Below are 19466 nucleotides of genomic sequence, written 5' to 3'. Positions count from 1 at the left end.
TTTAGAACAGCAGTCCCCCTGAATTGAAAATGATTTACCCCACCCACCAAGGCATTGTTAAGTTGCCAAAGTTTTCCAATAAGAAGCCAATTACTCCTTCTTTGTTTACCTCTCAGTTTTGACAAATGATGACAAAAAGGTAATATTCTTAATGAATAAAAACTGTCCAGCGGTCTGAAAGAAAGCCATTAAAACTTTAATGTATGTACATCAGAAGACTAAGATACTTACCCTACCAGACTCCAATTTAGCTAATGAGAAGTAAGCAGAAGGCAGTTGTTGGAACTTGAAGGAAGTTTTAAAAATGGGACAGATTAACTACCCTTCGAATCTCACCCTTCCGTCTTCCTCTTTTCTGGAATCCAAAAATAGTGTTTACTGGTGCAGGTGCCATGTTCGGACCAGTGGACAGAGTCCCATATGATAAATTCAGATCAGGGAAATAAAATTAGTAGAGTCCTTGAAAACATCACTGTAATCCCCATAGCAGCCCTGCCTTATTCACCCCAGATTTCCAATTTAGTGACAACAACAACTCAAATCCTTACTGCTTATACCAATTTTGGTCATGTCTTCTGTTACCTGCAGACAAACATTTTCCTAACTGACAAAAACTGCCATGTTATAGACACTGTTCTAAATCATTTAATATATCTTTACATTTAACTTGTAAAGACGCTCTAAAAGATGGGGCTATTATACTCTTTCATGGAAGAGGAAGCTGAGATACAGGTGAGGCTGGGGTGACATTCACATCCTGGGTTCTGCTACAGGACAACCACTTTTCTCCCTAGGGCAGGTTACTAGATCAGATCGGTTTTGTGTCTCAGTGTACTTTCTTCCTCATAGCTCACCAAAGAAGCTGGTTCACAAATTTCTATTCTTCTCTTATCTCAGTCAACATCATATTCTCCAATCCAGAAATCTTCTATGCCATATATCAAAACTGTTTACTTCTATTTAGTAGTTATGTGATTTTGGGACACATGAGTGAATGTGCTACCTTAAAGGATCATCACAGGATTGAATCAGTTAATGCACTTAGAGGTCCTGGCACATATTAACAGCTAACACTTAAATAGAGCATGTCCATATGCCAGGCACAGCTTTAAGAACTTTCCACAGATTAATTCATTTAATCCCCATAATGACCTTACCATGTAAATTCTAAACTTATGATGAAAAAAAAAAAATGAGGCACAGAGAATGTAAGTGCTTGCCTGCAGCTGCTTCGATAGTGATAAAACAGGCGTTCCAGCCTCAGCTCCAGAATCCATGCTGTCATTCCTTATGCCCTATGCCTTAGCCTTACCCTCAATTCAGTTCCTCCTAATGGATGACCACACACTGGTGAAGGACCACATCACCTCTCCATTCCAATGGGCCTTCCAGTGTGAATCATTGCCTGCTCAGTGTGTGCATGACCCAGGGTCAGATTGTCCAATAAGCAAGGTAAGCATGAGCTTACTTGTGCTTACTTTCTAACCTGTAGTGAAAAATTTCACATTTTTTCACCACATCAAAGAATCTTCTTCTAGGTATGGCTGGCATCTGTATCTCATTCCCCACCCCACAGCACTGCCCTACAGAATCAAAGCCTCTTTTCAAATTTACAATCCCTGACAAAGGTAGATGACCCAGTAAGCAAGGTAAGCACAAGAAAGCCCATGTTTACCTTCCATATTGGATAATCTGCCCTTGTAAGCATCATTATAACCTGCACCATTCCCCACAGGTCTGCCAGAGCATCTCTGCAGTATAGCCACACGCTGCATGCTCTGTTCCAAACCCTATCTAATTACGCTCCTAGTCACACACCTCGTTGCATATACCAAGTCAAAAGTCTAATTACTCACTCCTGGCAAGGCGTCTTATAAGAAGAGACTCAGTTAAGCATGTCATGATTTTCTAGCCAAACATCTCATTACAAAGCCCTGGACACATCTGATTTCCCACAGAGTTACCCTTCTTATGAGTTTTTGAGAAACACACAGATGAATCTAGGGCTTTGGAAACTCATATCATTAGGCCTGTTCTGTCACTTTCTATTTCCTACCAGTTCTTGACAACCTACTCTTGTAAACTTCCAAAAGGTAAGCCTTGTCTAGCACTGGAAGACTCAGGGAGAAGAAATAGAAAAGCAGTTAGAAAGCATGTGTTCAAACCCAGACTGCAAACTCTGCAATGTTGTGTTCATGGACAGTTTTCAAGGTTGAAATCTCTCCATCCGCTAAGCAAAGATAACGCCTACTAATTTTTTATTTAATTTCCATGAGTAGAATGTTCACGTAAATGAAAAACAAAATTAGGAAACACAGAAAAAATTACCAGCAATCCCACCATTATTATATAATCTAAACATGGCGTTGCACACATGTGGTAGGCAGAATCAGGGCTACCAAGAAGATTCTACATGGTGATACCTGTGGGCATGAATATGTTACCTTGCACGGCAAAGGGACTTCACAAATGTACCTAAAGTTGTTAGTCCATAGACTACCTGTTACCCGTTGCCTTCGAGTTCATTCTGACTCATAGCAGCCCTATAAGACCGAGTAAAACTGCCCCATAGGATTTCCAAGGAGTGGCAGGTGGATTCAAACTGCCAACCATTTGGTTAGCAGGGGTAGCTGGTGGTAACTCTCAATCACTGCACCACCAGGGCTGCAGTCAATAGACTAAAAAAAAAAAAAAAGACATTATAAATTTCACTATTAAAAATAATGCTGTGGGGGGAAGCGGGGCCAAGATGGCTGACTAGGTAGACGATACCTCTGATCCCTCTTGCAACAAAGACTCAGAAAAACAAGTGAATTGATCACATACATGACAATCTACGAACCCTGACCATCAAACACAGACCTAAAGAGTTGACCTGAGTGACAGAGACTGAGAACGAGTAACCACGGGGAAAGAGCAACTGTTTTCGGAGCCTGGAGCCAGTGTCCCAGTCAGAAAACCTTGGCGCCGGGCTTTGGACTGGGCACTGGGGAGCTGAGCACAGCATCCTGAGACAGCGCAAACACGGGATGAAGCCCTAGTCCCCAGAAGTGACCTCGGGGGAAGCCCAGCCAGTGCACGCAGGCAGTGCAGCAACGCGGCTGACAGGACGAGAAGTCGCCAGGAGGCAGTGACTGGTTTTGGAGCTGGGAGTGTGACGCCCCAGCTGGGGAATCTTGGCACTGGGCTTTGGATTGGGAGCGGAGGAACTGACCACAGCTTCTGAGACAGAACTAGCACAGGACTCGGGCCTGACCCTTGGGTAAAATCTTGACCGAGCCAAAGCACACAGGCTACACAACCCTTGGGAATCTCAGATAAAACAGTCATCACCAAGCAAGATAAGTAACTTTGTCTATATTCTGGGGTGCTACTCTCTCCTATCTGTCTGATCCCTCCCCTCCCCTTTCCAGGCGGCTTCATTAACATTGGAATTTCCTGAGCCAGAGAGTGAAGTGCTCTGCAGTTTTTTGTTTTTTTGTTTTTTTTTTTGGTGTTTTCCTAACCCATTCTCCTGGCCTGAGAGAAGCAGCTACAAAAAACCCAGGGACCAAAAATCATTCCCTGACTTCCTGAAACTGGACTAAAAATACAGAACCAGCTCCAGCCAAGCATATGAGATCCACAGTCTTGGGCTTTCATCCCTACAGGGAACAAGGTGGCTATTATAATGCAAAGACATTTCTGATAGGGATCTGACTGTAATTGTTTTAGCTGATTACTGGAAAGAGAAGTTTCCCAGGTCTGATATCTCTGCATATTAAACAGAGACCTCACTGACCCACAATGGGGAACTGAAGGCTGAAGCTTCCCCCAGACCATCTAGCCTCCTGCCTTAGGGGTCTGAGGATGGTGACACCTACCAATCTGTAGAGGTACATGCATTGGGTGACTAAGGTACAGCTGCAGAACTCACCCACCAAGGTGCTTTAGGAATACAGACACATCTACCTCACTGGCACTTAGGGGAAGCCTGTCAGCATCCTGCCACCACCTGGACTGTTACCCCCTGCTGCTACTAGAATCTGGTGCACACAACTATCACCACTACTCCTCTAAGTGAATAGGTCACAGTCTGCACCACACACTTGGTGACCCAAAATCAGATTCTTCTCAAGAATAGTGAATGGACTCTTAGGCTTATATATCTGGTACCAGCCCAAACCAGCTGGAAATAGGACATAAGTGATTCAAGGCCTACAACAATCAAGACAAGGCAATCTAGTAGCCCATCTACGTATATTGAAAGAAAACAAAACAAGATAAGACTCAATGAGCAAATATAAAATAAATCATTGCAATATCTTATAGATGGCTCAGAGACAGCAGTCGATATCAAACCACATAAAGAAGCAGAAAATGATGGCTTCTACAACTCCCCAAATTAAAGAATCAAAATCTTTCCCAAATGAAGATACAATCCTGGAATTGCCAGATGCAGAATATAAAAAACTAATTTAGAGAATGTTCCAAGACATCAGAGATGACCTCATAAATGAAATGAGGCAATATACAGAAAGGGCAAGGAACACACTGACAAAGCAGTTGAAGAAATCAAAAAGATTATTCAAGAACATAGTAGAAAAATTAATAAGCTGCAAGAATCCATAGAGAGACAGCATTCAAAGAAATCCAAAAGATTAACGGTAAAATTACAGAATTAGACAACTCAACAGGAAGTCAGAGGAGCAGAATCTAGCAATTGGAATGGAGAGTGGGGGAGCTGGAGGATAAGGCAACTGACAAAAATATACTTGAAAAAAATCAGATAAAAGAATTTAAAAAAATGAAGAAACCCTAAGAATCATGTGGGACTCTATCAAGAGAAATAACCTACGAGTGATCGGAGTTCCAGAACAGGGAGGGATAACAGAAAATACAGAGAATAGAAGAAGATCTGTTGGTAGAAAACTTCCCTGACATCATGAAAGACGAAAGGATATCTATCAAAGATGCTCATCGAACCCCATTTAAGATTGATCCCAAAAGAAAATCACCAAGACATATTATCATCAAACTTGCCAAAAACAAAGATAAAGAGAAAATTTTAAAAGCAGCCAGTGAGAAAAGAAAGGTCTCCTACAAAGGAGAATCAATAAGAATAAGTTCAGACTACTCAGCAGAAACCATGCAGTCAAGAAGGCAATGGGATGACATATATAGAGCACTAAAGGAGAAAAATTGCCAGCCAAGGATCATATATCCAGCAAAACTCTCTCTCAAATATGAAGGTGAAATTAAAACATTTACAGATAAACACAAGCTTAGAGAATTTGCAAAAACCAAACCAAAGCTACAAGAAATACTAAAGGAAATTGTTGGTCAGAAAATCAATAATATCAGATACCAACACAACACAAGCTCACAGAACAGAACATCCTGATATCAAGCCAATTAGGAAAATCACAAAAACAAATTAAGATTAATTTTAAAAAGAAAAAAATGCTCAAAACAGGGAATCATTGAAGTCATTATGTAAAAGATCACAATAATCAAAAAGAGGGACTAAATACAGGAGGCACTGAGCTGCCATATGGAGAGGAAAACAAGGCGATATAGGACAATATGAGTTAGGTTTTTACTTAGAAAAATAGGGGTAAATATTAAGGTAACCACAAAGAGGTATAACAATTCCATAACTCAAAATAAAACTAAGAAAAACATAACTACTCAGCAACATAAATTCAACTACTATGAAAATGTGGAACACACAATTTCCAAAGAAAAATGTCTCAGCAGAAAAAAGTAAATGGAAAAATGAAATTGTCAATAACACACATAAAAAGTCATCAAAATGACAGCACTAAACACATACTTATCTATAATTACGCTGAATGTAAATGGACTAAATGCACCAATAAAGAGACAGAGTCTGAGACTGGATAAAGAAACATGATCTGTCTATATGCTGCCTACAAGAGACACACCTTAGACTTAGAGACACAAACAAACTAAAACTCAAAGGATGGAAAAAATATATCAAGCAAACAACAAGCAAAAAAGAAGAGGAGTAGCAATATTAACTTCTGACAAAATAGACTTTAAAGTTAAATCCACCACAAAGGATAAAGAAGGACACTACATAATGATTAAAGGGACAATTGACCAGGAAGATATAACCATATTAAATATGTATGCACTCAATGACATGGCTGGAAGATACATAAAACAAACTTTAACAGATCTGAAGAGTGAGACAGACACCTCCACAATTATAGTAGGAGGCTTCAACACACCACTATCAGAGAAGGACAGGACTTCCAGTAAGAAGCTCAATAGAGACACGGAAGACCTAATTACAAAAATCAACCAACTTGACCTCATTGACTTATACAGAACTCTCCACCCAACTGCTGCAAAATATACTTTTTTTCTAGTGCACATGGAACATTCTCTAGAATAGACCACATATTAGGTCATAAAACAAACCTTTGCAGAATCCAGAACATCAAAATTTTACAAAGCATCGTCTCAGAACACAAGGCAATAAAACTAGAAATCATTAACAGAAAAATCAGGGAAAAGAAATCAAACACTTGGAAACTGAACAATACCCTCCTGAAAAAAGACTGGGTTATAGAAGACATTAAGGAGGGAATAAGGAAATTCATAGAATGCAATGAGAATGAAAACAGTTCCTATCAAAACCTCTGGGACACAGCAAAAGCCGTGCTCAGAGGCCAATTTATATTGATAAATGCACACATACATAAAGAAGAAAGATGCAAAATCAGAGAACTGTCCCTACAACTTGAACAAATAGAAAGCGAGCAACAAAAGAATCCATCAGGCATCAGAAGAAAACAAATAATAAAAATTAGAGCTGAACTAAATGAATTAGAGAACAGAAAAACAATCGAAAGAATTAACAAAGCCGAAAGCTGGTTCTTTGAAAAAATTAGCAAAATTAATAAACCATTGACCAGACTGACTGAAGAAATACAGGAAAGGAAACAAATAACCCGGATAAGAAACGAGAAGGGCCACATCACAACAGACCCAATTGAAATTAAAAGAATCATAACAGATTATTATGAAAAATTGTACTCTAATAAATATGAAAACCTAGAAGAAATGGATGAATTCCTAGAAAACACTACCTACCTAAACTAACACAATCACAAGTAGAACAACTAAATAGACCCATAACAAAAAAAAGAGATTCAAAATGTAATAAAAAAAACTCCCAACAAAAAAATGCCCTGGCCCAAATGGCTTCACTGCAGAGTTCCAGCAAACTTTCAGAGAAGAGGTAACACCACTACTACTAAAGTATTTCAAAAGCACAGAAAATGATGGAATACTACCTAACTCATTCTATGAAGCCACCATATTCCTGACAACAAAACCAGGTAAAGTCACCACAAAAAAAGAAAATTACAGACCTATATCCCTCACGAACATAGATGTAAAAATCCTCAACAAAATTCTAGCCAATAGAATTCAACAACATATCAAAAAAATAATCCACCATGACCAAATGGGATTTATACCAGGTATGCAAGGCTGGTTTAATATCAGAAAAACCATTAATGTAATCCACCATTTAAATAAAACAAAAGACAAAAACCACATGATCTTATCAATTGATGCAGAAAAGGCATTTGACAAAGTCCAACACCCATTTATGATAAAAACTCTCAGCAAAATAGGAACTGAAGGAAAATTCCACAACACAATAAAGGGCATCTACACAAAGCCAACAGCCAGCATCACCCTAAATGGAGAGAGCCTGAAAGCATTTCCCTTAAGAACGGAAACCAGACAAGGATGCCCTTTATCACTGCTCTTATTCAACATTGTGCTAGAGGTCCTAGCCAGAGCAATCAGGCTAGACAAAGAAATAAAGTGCATCCGGATTGGCAAGGAGGAAGGAAAATTATCTCTATTTGCAGATGACATGATCTTATACACAGAAAACCCTAAGGAATCCTCCAGAAAACTGCTGAAACTAATAGAAGAGTTTGGCAGAGTCTCAGATTATAAAATAAACATACAAAAATCACTTGGATTCCTCTACATCGACAAAAAGAACATAGAAGAGGAAATAACCAAATCAATACCATTCACAGTAGCCCTCAAGAGGATAAAATACTTAGGAATAAACCTTACCAAAAATGTAAAGACCTATACAAAGAAAACTACAAAGTACTACTGCAAGAAACTAAAAAGGACCTACTTAAGTGGAAAAACATACCTTGCTCATGGATAGGAAGACTGAACATAGTAAAAATGTCTATTCTACCAAAAACCATCTATACATACGATGCACTTCCGATTCAAATTCCAATGACATTTTTTAATGTGATGGAGAAACAAATCACCAACTTCATATGGAAGGGAAAGAAGCCCCAGATAAGTAAAGCATTACTGAAAAAGAAGAAGAAAGTGGGAGGCCTCACTCTACCTGATTTTAGAACATATTATACAGCCTGATACTGGTACAACAACAGGGACATAGACCAATGGAACAGAATTGAGAACCCAGATATAAATCCAACCACGTATGAGCAGCTGATATTTGACAAAGGCCCAGTGTCACTTAATTGGGGAAAAGATAGTCTTTTTAACAAATGGTGCTGGCATAACTGGATTTCCATTTGCAAAAAAATGAAACAGGACCCATATCTCACACCATGCACAAAAACTAACTCCAAGTGGATCAAAGACCTAAACATAAAGACTAAAACGATAAAGATCATGGAAGAAAAAATAGGGACAACCCTAGGAGCGCTAATACAAGGCATAAACAGAATACAAAACATTACCGAAAATGATGAAGAGAAACCAGATAACTGGGAACTCCTAAAAATCAAACACCTATGCTTATTTAAAGACTTCACCAAAAGAGTTAAAAGGACAACCTACATATTAGGAAAGAATTTTCAGCTATGACATCTCTGACCAGCACCTGATCTCTAAAATCTATATGATTCTGTTAAATCTCAACCACAAAAAGACAAACAGCTCAATCAAAAAGTGGGCAAAGGATATGAACACGTACTTCACTAAAGAAGAATTCAGGCAGCTAACAGATACTGAGAAAATGCTCTCGATCATTAGCCATTAGAGAAATGCAAATTAAAACTACGATGAGATTCCATCTCACTCCAACAAGGCTGGCATTAATCCAAAAACCCAAAATACTAAATGTTGGAGAGGCTGCAGAGAGATTGGAACTCTTATACACTGCTGGTGGGAATGTAAAATGGTAGAGCCACTTTGGAAATCTATCTGGCGTTTTCTTAAAAAGTTACAAATAGAACTAGCATACAACCAAGGAATCCCACTCCTCGGAATATACCCTAGAGAAATAAGATCCTTTACAGGAACAGATATATGCACACCCATGTTTCTTGCAGCACTGTTTCCAATAGCAAAAAGCTGGAAGCAACCAAGGTGTCCATCAACGGATGAATGGTTAAATAAATTATGGTATACTCACAGAATGGAATGCTACGCATCAAGAAAGAACAGTGCCAAATATGTGAAACATTTCATAACGTGGAGGAACCTGGAAGGCATTATGCTGAGTGAAATTAGTCAGATGCAAAAGGACAAATATTGTATAAGACCACTATTATAAGATCTTGAGAAATAGTTTAAAGTGAGAAGAACGCATAGTTTTGTGGTTACGAGGGGAGGAGGGAGGGAGGGTGGGAGAGGGCTATTTACTGATTAGTTAGTAGATAAGAACTACTTTAGGTGAAGGGAAGGAAAATACTCAATACATGGAAGGTCAGCTCAACTGGACTGGACCAAAAGCAAAGAAGTTTCTGGGATAAACTGAATGCTTCGAAGGTCAACAGAGCAAGGGTGGGGATTTGGGGACCATGGCTTAAGGGGACTTCTAAGTCAATTGGGAAAATAATTCTATTATGAAAACATTCTGAATCCCACTTTGAAGTGTGGCGTCTGGGGTCTTAAATGCTAACAAGTGGCCATGTAAGATGCATTAATCGGTCTCAACTCACCTGTATCAAAGGAGAATGAAGAACACCAAGGTCACATGAGACAGAAAGGGCCACATGAACCAGAGATTTAGATCATCCTGAGACCAGAAGAACTAGATGGTGTCCAGCCACAACCTATGATTGCCCTGACAGGGAGCACAACAGAGAACCCCTGAGAGAGCAGGAGAACGGTGGGATGCAGACCCCAAATTCTCATAAAATGACCAGACTTAATGGTGTGATTGAGACTAGAAGAATCCTGGCGGTCCTGTTCCCCAAACTTTCTGTTGGCCCAGGACAGGATCCATTCCCGAAGACAACTCATCAGACATGGAAGGGACTGGACTATGGGTTGGAGAGAGATGCTGATGTGGACTGAGCTACTTGTATCAAGTGGACACTTGAGACTGTGTTGGCATCTCCTGTCTGTAGGGGAGATGAGAGCGTAGAGAGGGTTAGAAACTGGCAAAACCATCATGAAAGGAGAGACTGGAAGGAGGGAGCGGGCTGACTCATTAGGGGGAGAGTAAGTGGGAGTATTGAGCAAGGTGTATATAAGCTTTTATGTGACAAACTGACTTGACTTGTAAACTTTCACTTAAAACACAATAAAAATTATTTAAAAAAATGCTTTGATGAGATAACTGTCTTTGTGTGTCCATTTGCAAAAAAAAAATTAGAGAATATATGTGGAATTACTGTTTAAATTTTTCATTAATATATAAATGTAATGGGTAACAAACAATAAAATCTTTGTTGAATAAATAGTCCTTTGTTTGTTCATATGACAAACTTACAAGTTCCTATCCTGAATTTCCTTATACATTCAGTTTCTTTTTGGGAGGTCCATTTCTTCCCTTTACTCTGATCCAAAAGTTCATAACAGTTCACACTTAATAAATGACACTTTCCTATACATATATAGGTATATCCTATAAACTAGTTAAGTAATAAGTTAAAGCAAAGTTTGCTTATGAGAACTTACCATATATGTTCCTCTTATCATAAGTGTGTGTAGTGTCCTCCAAACATTCCTACTCCTTTTCTATTAAGTATAATAGTTTCTGAGAACTTTGTGCCAAGCCGTGACTTTATTTCCCAGAACACATGCATCTTAGTGAGCCCAGGTGACAAATTATTGCCAACGGAAGGTAAACAGAAATGAAAAGTGTCACTTCTGGGCCAAGGTATGCTTACTCCACTCTCTTTCTCCATATGCTTGCTTGATGCAGGGGATCCCGCAGAGAATTTCAAATCATGAATGAATAGCAGACCAGCCTGATGTGCAAGGTCTTGGTCCCTGAATCACTGGTTGGAGGTCGGTCACAGCAACAGGTGTTTGGCTCTTTTAGTTGAATGGGTAATATATATCAATTGTGTTAAGCCACTGAGATTTTGTAATTTAGGGAACACAAGAGATAGCATTACCTTAACGAATGCACTATTTCTCTTTAAAGAGGATAAGGTGTATGCTTGCGTGTATACATACATACAAATCTACATATGTATTTTTTATATATGTATATATATATATACAAACTTAGCAAACCAGAAGTAACTATAGATCAACTGCCTGTTAAATCTGGGGGAGGGCAATCATTTTACAATCACAGAGAATCCAGAAAAGGGTCGGGGGTTATCATATGGCAGGATTGCAAAAGATTTTAATCATTCATTCTGCGTATATTTACCGAGAACCTCTTCTGTTTGAAGTGCTATGATAGGTTTCAGAAATGCAGAGATAAAAAAGACAATCCATGGAGGGGGGGTCAAGATGGCTGCCTAGGCAGAAGCTTCCGCTAAACCCTCTTGCAACAAAGACCCGAAACAACAAGTGAATAAATTACATATACGACAATCTATGAACCCTGACCTTCAAACATAGAACTAAGGAATTGACCTGAATGACAGGGTAGTGAGAGACCATGAAGAAGCAGCAACCAGTTGCAGAGCCCAGTTTGCAGTGCCCCAACCCTGATCCCTTGGTGCTGTGCTTTTGTGTAAGTGCTGTGGGGCTGTTGGTGGCTTTCTGAGACAAGACAAGCCTGGGATGCAGCCCTAACCCCCTAGGGAAATCTTGGTGGGGACCCAGCCAGCCCACACACAGGCTACACACCCCCTCCGGAATCTCAGATAAAACAGCACTCCCCACACAAGATAAGAGATTTTGTCTATTTTACCATGCTACTGTCTTACTGTCTCCTATCTATCTGATCCCTCCCCTCCCTGCCCCAGCTGGCTTCATTAACATTCAAATTCCCTGGGACACAGATAGAAGTGCACTGCTTTTTTCTAACCCATTCTCCTGGCCTGGGAAAAGCAGCAATTCACAATCAGGGGAAAACTCCTTTCCTGGCTTCCCTAAACTGGAAGATCAGAACAGAAGCAGCTCCAGTCCAGGCACAAGAGAGCCACAGTCTTTGGCTTTCACCCCTACATGCAACCAGGTGGCTATTATAATGCAAAGGCAATTGTGTTAGAGGTCTGACTATAATTGTTTCAGCTGAGTGGTGAAGAGAAAGGTTTTGGAGGTCTGATACTACTCTGCCTATTAAACAGAACCCTCATCTACCCACAGCAGGGAACTGAGGGCTGAGGCCCCATCCACAACACCTAGCCACCCACAAAAGGGGTCTGAGTATAGTGGTGCTTACCAGTCTTTACAGGTACAAGCATTGGGTGCCTAAGGTACAGCTACAGAGCCCACCCACCAGAGCATTCTAGAGAACAGAGACGTGCCTTCCTCACTGCCACTTGGGGGAAGGCTGTCAGCACCCTGCCTTTCTTGGAGTGTGACCCCTACCTCTACCAGAAACTGGTGCATACAACCATCATCACTACTCCTATAAGATAGTAATTTAGAGCATACATCACACACTAGGTGGCTGACCATCAGGACATCTGAGTTGATCCTATTCAAGAATAGTGAATGGACACATAGGATCATATACCTGGTAACAGATCTAACCATTTGGTAACAGGACATAAGTGCTTCAAAGTCCCCAGCAATCAAGTTAGCAAACTCTAGTAGCCTATCTGATATACTGAAACAAACAAAACAAGAAGAGATGACTCTGAGCAAATATAAAATAAACTATTACAATAACTTACAGATGGCTCAGAGACAGCAGTTGATATCAAATCACATAAAGAAGCAGACCATGATTGCTTCTATAAACCCCCAAAACAGGGAATCCAGATCTCTCCCAGATGAAGATGTATTCCTTGAATTGCCAGGTGCAGAATACAAAAGACTAATATCCGGAATGCTTGGAGACATCAGGGACGACATCAGAAATGAAATAGGGCAATGTACAGAAAAAGCCAAGGAACACACAGATAAAGCAGTTAAAGAAATTAAAAAGATTACCCAAGAACATAATGAAAAATTTAATAAACTGCAAGAATCCACAGAGAGACAGCATTCAAAGAAATTCAAAAGATTAACAGTAAAATTACAGAATTAGACAACTCAATAGGAAGTCAGAGGAGCAGAATCTAGCAATTGGAATGCAGAGTGGGGGAGCTGGAGGATAAGGCAACTGACAAAAATATACTTGAAAAAAAATCAGATAAAAGAATTAAAAAAAATGAAGAAACCCTAAGAATCATGTGGGACTCTATCAAGAGAAATAACCTACGAGTGATCGGAGTTCCAGAACAGGGAGGGATAACAGAAAATACAGAGAGAATAGTTGAAGATCTGTTGGCAGAAAACTTCCCTGACATCATGAAAGATGAAAAGACATCTATCTAAGATGCTCGTTGAACCCCATACAAGGTAGATCCCAAAAGAAAATCACCAAGACATATTATCATCAAACTTGCCAAAACCGAAGATAAAGAGAAAATTTTAAAAACAGCCAGGGATAAATGAAAAGTCACCTACAAAGGAGAATCAATAAAAATAAATTCGGATTATTTGGCAGAAACCATGCAAGCAAAAAGGCAATGGGATGACATAAATAGGGCATTGAAGGAGAAAAATTGCCAGCCAAGAATCATATATCCAGCAAAACTCTGTCTCTAAAATGAAGGCAAAATTGAGTCATTTACAGATAAACACAAGCTAAAAGAATTTGCAAAAACCAAACCAAAGCTACAAGAATTACTAATGGAAATTCTTTGGTCAGAAAATCAATAACATATCAACACAACGCAAAGACAAAGAACAGAACATCCTGATATCCATGCAGATAGGGAAATCACAAAAATAAAATAAGATTAATTAAAAAGAAAAGCTCAAAACAGGGAATCATTGATATCATTATGTAAAAGATGACAATAATCAATAAAAAGAGACTAAACACAGGATGCATAGATCTTCCATATGGAGAGGAAATCAAGGTGATATAGGGAGACACAAGTTGGTTTATACTTAGAAAAATAGGGATGACTATTAAGGTAACCACAAAGAGGACTAACAATCCCATAATTCAAAATAAAAACCAAGATTAACATAAGGACTCAGCAAAAACAAATTCAACTACAATGAAAAAAGGAACACACAATTTACAAAGAAAAACTTCTCAGCCCAAAAAAGCAAGTGGAAAAATGAAATTGTCAACAACACACCAAAAAAGGCATCAAAATGAGAGCACTAAACCCATACCTATCTATAGTTAATATAATTATGCTTAATGTAAATGGACTAAATGCACCAATAAAGAGACAGAGAGTTGCAGAATGGGTAAAAAAAAAAAAATCCAGCTATATGCTGCCTGGAAGAGACACACCTTAGACTTAGAGAAACAAACAAACAAAAACTCAAAGGATAGAAAAAATACATCAGGCAAACAACAATAAAAAATGAGAAGGAGTAGCAATATTAATTTCTGACAAGATAGACTTTAAAGTTAAATCCACCACAAAGGATAAAGAAGGGCACTATATAATGATTAAAGGGACAATTTACCAGGAAGATATAACCATATTAAATATTTATGAACCCAATGACAGGGCTGCAAGATACATAAAACAAACTCTAACAGCATTAAAAAGTGAGATAGCTCCACAATAAAAATAGGAGACTTCAACACACCACTCTTGGTGAAAGACAGGACAGCCAGTAAGAAGCTCAGTAAAGACACGGAAGATCTAAATGCCACAATCAACCAACTTGACCTCACAGGCATATAAGGAAACTCTACGCAACAGCTGCAAAGTATACTTTCCTTTCTAATACGCATGGAACATTCTCTAGAATAGACCTTGTATTAGGCCATAAAGCAAGCCTTTGCAGAATCCAAAACATCAAAATATTACAAAGCATCTTCTCAGACCATAAGGCCATAAAAGTAGAAAACAATAACAGAAAAACCAGGGAAAAGAAATCAAATACTTGGAAACTGAACAATACCATGCTCAAAAAAGACTGGGTTATGGAGGCGGGGCTAAGATGGCGGACTAGGTGGATGCTACCGTGGATCCATCTTGCAACAAAGACTCGGAAAAACAAGTGAATTGATCACATACATAACAATCTACGAACCCTGAACAACAAACACAGATTTAGAGACGGAGAACGAACAAATACGGGGAGGCAGCGATTGTTTTCAGAGCCTGGAGCCAGCGTACCAGTCAGGTGACTTTCGGCACCCGATTTGGGGCAGAGCCCAGGGGGGCAGACAGCACAAACAAGGGGCCCAGCCCTGGCCCCCGAACTCATTCCGGGAGGGGGCCCAGGCGGTTCACGTGGGCGGCGTGGTGGCTCAGCCGGTGGGAAAAGTCCCCGGGAGGCAGTGACTGCTCTTGGAGCAAGGAGAGCAGCGTCCCAGCCGGGGAGCCGTCCCTCCGGGATTTTGGCGGCGCACGGACACGGCATAGGCTAGACGAGCTGCTCCATCCCCCTGAACTAACCCCGGGAGGGGGCCCAGCCAGTTCGCGTGGGCGGCGTGACGACACAGCCAGTGGGAGAAGTCCCCGGGAGACAGTGATGGGTCTTGGAGAGGGGAGAACAGCGTCCCACCAGGGGAACCGTCCCGCTGGAATTTTAACTGGGCGCAGGCACGGCATAGGCGCGGCGAGCTGCTCCATCCCCCTGAACTAGCCCCAGGGGCGGCCCAACCAGTTCGCGCAGGCGGCGTGGCAACGAGGCCAGTGGGGGAGGTCCCCAGGGGGCAGCGACTGGTCTTGGAGTGGGGAGAGCGGCATTCCAGCTGGGACGCGCTGTCGCGGCGCAGGTGCGGGGAGCTGCTCCGCTCGCCTGAGCTGACCCGGGGGGGCCCAGCCAGTTCCCGGAGGCGGCGCGGCGACGCGGCTGGTGGACGGGGAGTCCCCGGGAGGCAGCGACTGATTTTGGAGTCGGGAGTGCACCGTCCCAGTAGGGGAACCTTGACGCTGGACGTGAGGATCTGACCGTGACTCCAGCGGGCCAGACCCACCGAGGACAATCTCCACACAGCCAGCACACATAGGCGACGCGCCCTGCAGAAATCTCAGATATAATAGTCATTCCAAGCAAGACAAGCAACTCTGGCTATATTCTGAGCTGCTACTCTCCTATCTCTCTGATCCCTCCCCCACCCTCCCCAGGCGGCTTCATTAACATCCGAATAGCCTGAGCCAGAGGGAGAACTCTGATAGGGATCTGACTGCATATTTTTTTAGCGGATTTTCTGGAAAAACTAGTTTCCCAGTGATGGCTCGGAGACAGCAGTCCATATCAAACCACATAAAGAAGCAGACCATGACAGCTTCCCCAACCCCCCAAACAAAAGAATCAAAATCTTTCCCAAATGAAGATACAATCCTGGAATTATCAGATACAGAATATAAAAAACTAATTTACAGAATGCTTCAAGACATCAGAAACGAAATAAGGCAAACTGCAGAAAAAGCCAAGGAACACACCGATAAAACTGTTGAAGAACTCAAAAAGATTATTCAAGAACATAGTGGAAAAATTAATAAGTTGCAAGAATCCATAGAGAGGTAGCATGCAGAAATCCAAAAGATTAACAATAAAATTACAGAATTAGACAACGCAATAGAAAGACAGAGGAGCAGACTCGAGCAATTAGAATGCAGAGTGGGAAATCTGGAGGACCAGGGAATCAACACCAACATAGCGGAAAAAAAATCAGATTAAAGATTTAAAAAAATGAAGAAACCCTAAGAATCATGTGGGACTCTATCAAGAAGGATAACTTGTGGGTGATTGGAGTCCCAGAACAGGGAGGGGGGACAGAAAACACAGAAAAAATAGTTGAAGAACTCCTGACACAAAACTTCCCTGACATCAGGAAAGACGAAAGGATATCTATCCAAGATGCTCACCGAACCCCATTTAAGATTGATCCAAAAAGAAAAACACCAAGACATATTATCATCAAGCTCACCAAAACCAAAGATAAACAGAAAATTTTAAAAGCAGCCAGGGAGAAAAGAAAGGTTTCCTTCAAGGGAAAATCAGTAAGAATAAGTTCAGACTACTCAGCAGAAACCATGCAGGCAAGAAGGGAATGGGATGACATATACAGAGCACTGAAGGAGAAAAACTGCCAGCCAAGGATCGTATATCCAGCAAAACTCTCTCTAAAATATGAAGGCGAAATTAAGATATTTACAGATGAACACAAGTTTGGAGAATTTGCAAAAACCAAACCAAAGCTACAAGAAATACTAAAGGATATTGTTTGGTCAGAAAACCAATAATATCAGATACCAGCACAACACAAGGTCACAAAACAGAACGTCCTGATATCAACTCAAATAGGGAAATCACAAAAACAAACAAATTAAGATTAATTAAAAAAAAATAAAATAATACACATAACAGGGAATCATGGAAGTCAATAGGTAAAAGATCACAATAATCAAAAAGAAGGACTAAATACAGGAGGCATTGAACTGCCAGATGGAGAGTGATACAAGACGATATAGAACGATACAAGTTAGGTTTTTACTTAGAAAAATAGGGGTAAATAATAAGGTAACCACAAAAAGGTATAACAACTCCATAACTCAAGACAAAAGCCAAGAAAAACGTAACGACTCAACTAACATAAAGTCAAACACTATGAAAATCAGGATCTCACAATTTACAAAGAAAAATGTCTCAGCACAAAAAAGTATGTGGAAAAATGAAACTGCCAACAACACACATGAAAAGGCATCAAAATGACAGCACTAAAAACGTATTTATCTATAATTATGCTGAATGTAAACGGACTAAATGCACCAATAAAGAGACAGAGAGTCACGGACTAGATAAAGAAACACGATCCATCTATATGCTCCCTCCAAGAGACACACCTTAGACTTAGAGACACAAACAAACTAAAACTCAAAGGATGGAAAAAAATATATCAAGCAAACAATAAGCAAAAAAGAAGAGGAGTAGCAATATTAATTTCTGACAAAATAGACTTTAGACTTAAATCCACCACAAAAGATAAAGAAGGACACTATACAATGATAAAAGGGACAATTGATCAGGAAGACATAAGCATATTGAATATTTATGCACCCAATGACAGGGCTGCAAGATACATAAATCAAATTTTAACAGAATTGAAAAGTGAGATAGACACCTCCACAATTATAGTAGGAGACTTCAACACACCACTTTCAGAGAAGGACAGGACATCCAGTAAGAAGCTCAATAGAGACACGGAAGACCTACTTACAACAATCAACCAACTTGACCTCATTGACTTATACAGAACTCTCCACCCAACTGCTGCAAAATATACTTTTTTTCTAGTGCACATGGAACATTCTCTAGAATAGACCACATATTAGGTCATAAAACAAACCTTTGCAGAGTCCAGAACATCGAAATATTACAAAGCATCTTCTCAGACCACAAGGCAATAAAACTAGAAATCAATAATAGAAAAACTAGGGAAAAGAAATCAAATACTTGGAAAATGAACAATACCCTCCTGAAAAAAGACTGGGTTATAGAAGACATCAAGGAGGGAATAAGGCAACTCATAGAATGCAACGAGAATGAAAATACTTCCTATCAAAACCTCTGGGACACAGCAAAAGCAGTGCTCAGAGGCCAATTTATATCAATAAATGCACACATACAAAAAGAAGAAAGAGCCAAAATCAGAGAGCTGTCCCTACAACTTGAACAAATAGAAAGTGAGCAACAAAAGAACCCATCAGGCATCAGAAGAAAACAAATAATAAAAATTAGAGCTGAACTAAATGAATTAGAGAACAGAAAAACAATTGAAAGAATTAACACAGCGAAAGGCTGGTTCCTCGAAAAAATTAACAAAATTGACAAACCATTGGCTAGACTGACTAAAGAAATACAGGAAAGGATACAAATAACCCGAATAAGAAACGAGAAGGACCACATCACAAAAGAACCAAATGAAATTAAAAGAATCATTTCAGATTACTATGAAAAATTGTACTCTGACAAATTTGAAAACCTAGAAGAAATGGATGAATTCCTGGAAAAACACTACCTACCTAAACTAACACATTCAGAAGTAGAACAACTAAATAGACCCATAACAAAAAAAGAGATTGAAATGGTAATCAAAAAAC

The sequence above is a fragment of the Loxodonta africana genome, chromosome 6, assembly GCF_030014295.1.
Source record: "Loxodonta africana isolate mLoxAfr1 chromosome 6, mLoxAfr1.hap2, whole genome shotgun sequence".
In the NCBI taxonomy this organism is placed as follows: Eukaryota; Metazoa; Chordata; class Mammalia; order Proboscidea; family Elephantidae; genus Loxodonta; species Loxodonta africana.
This window is presented reverse-complemented; position numbering follows the sequence as displayed.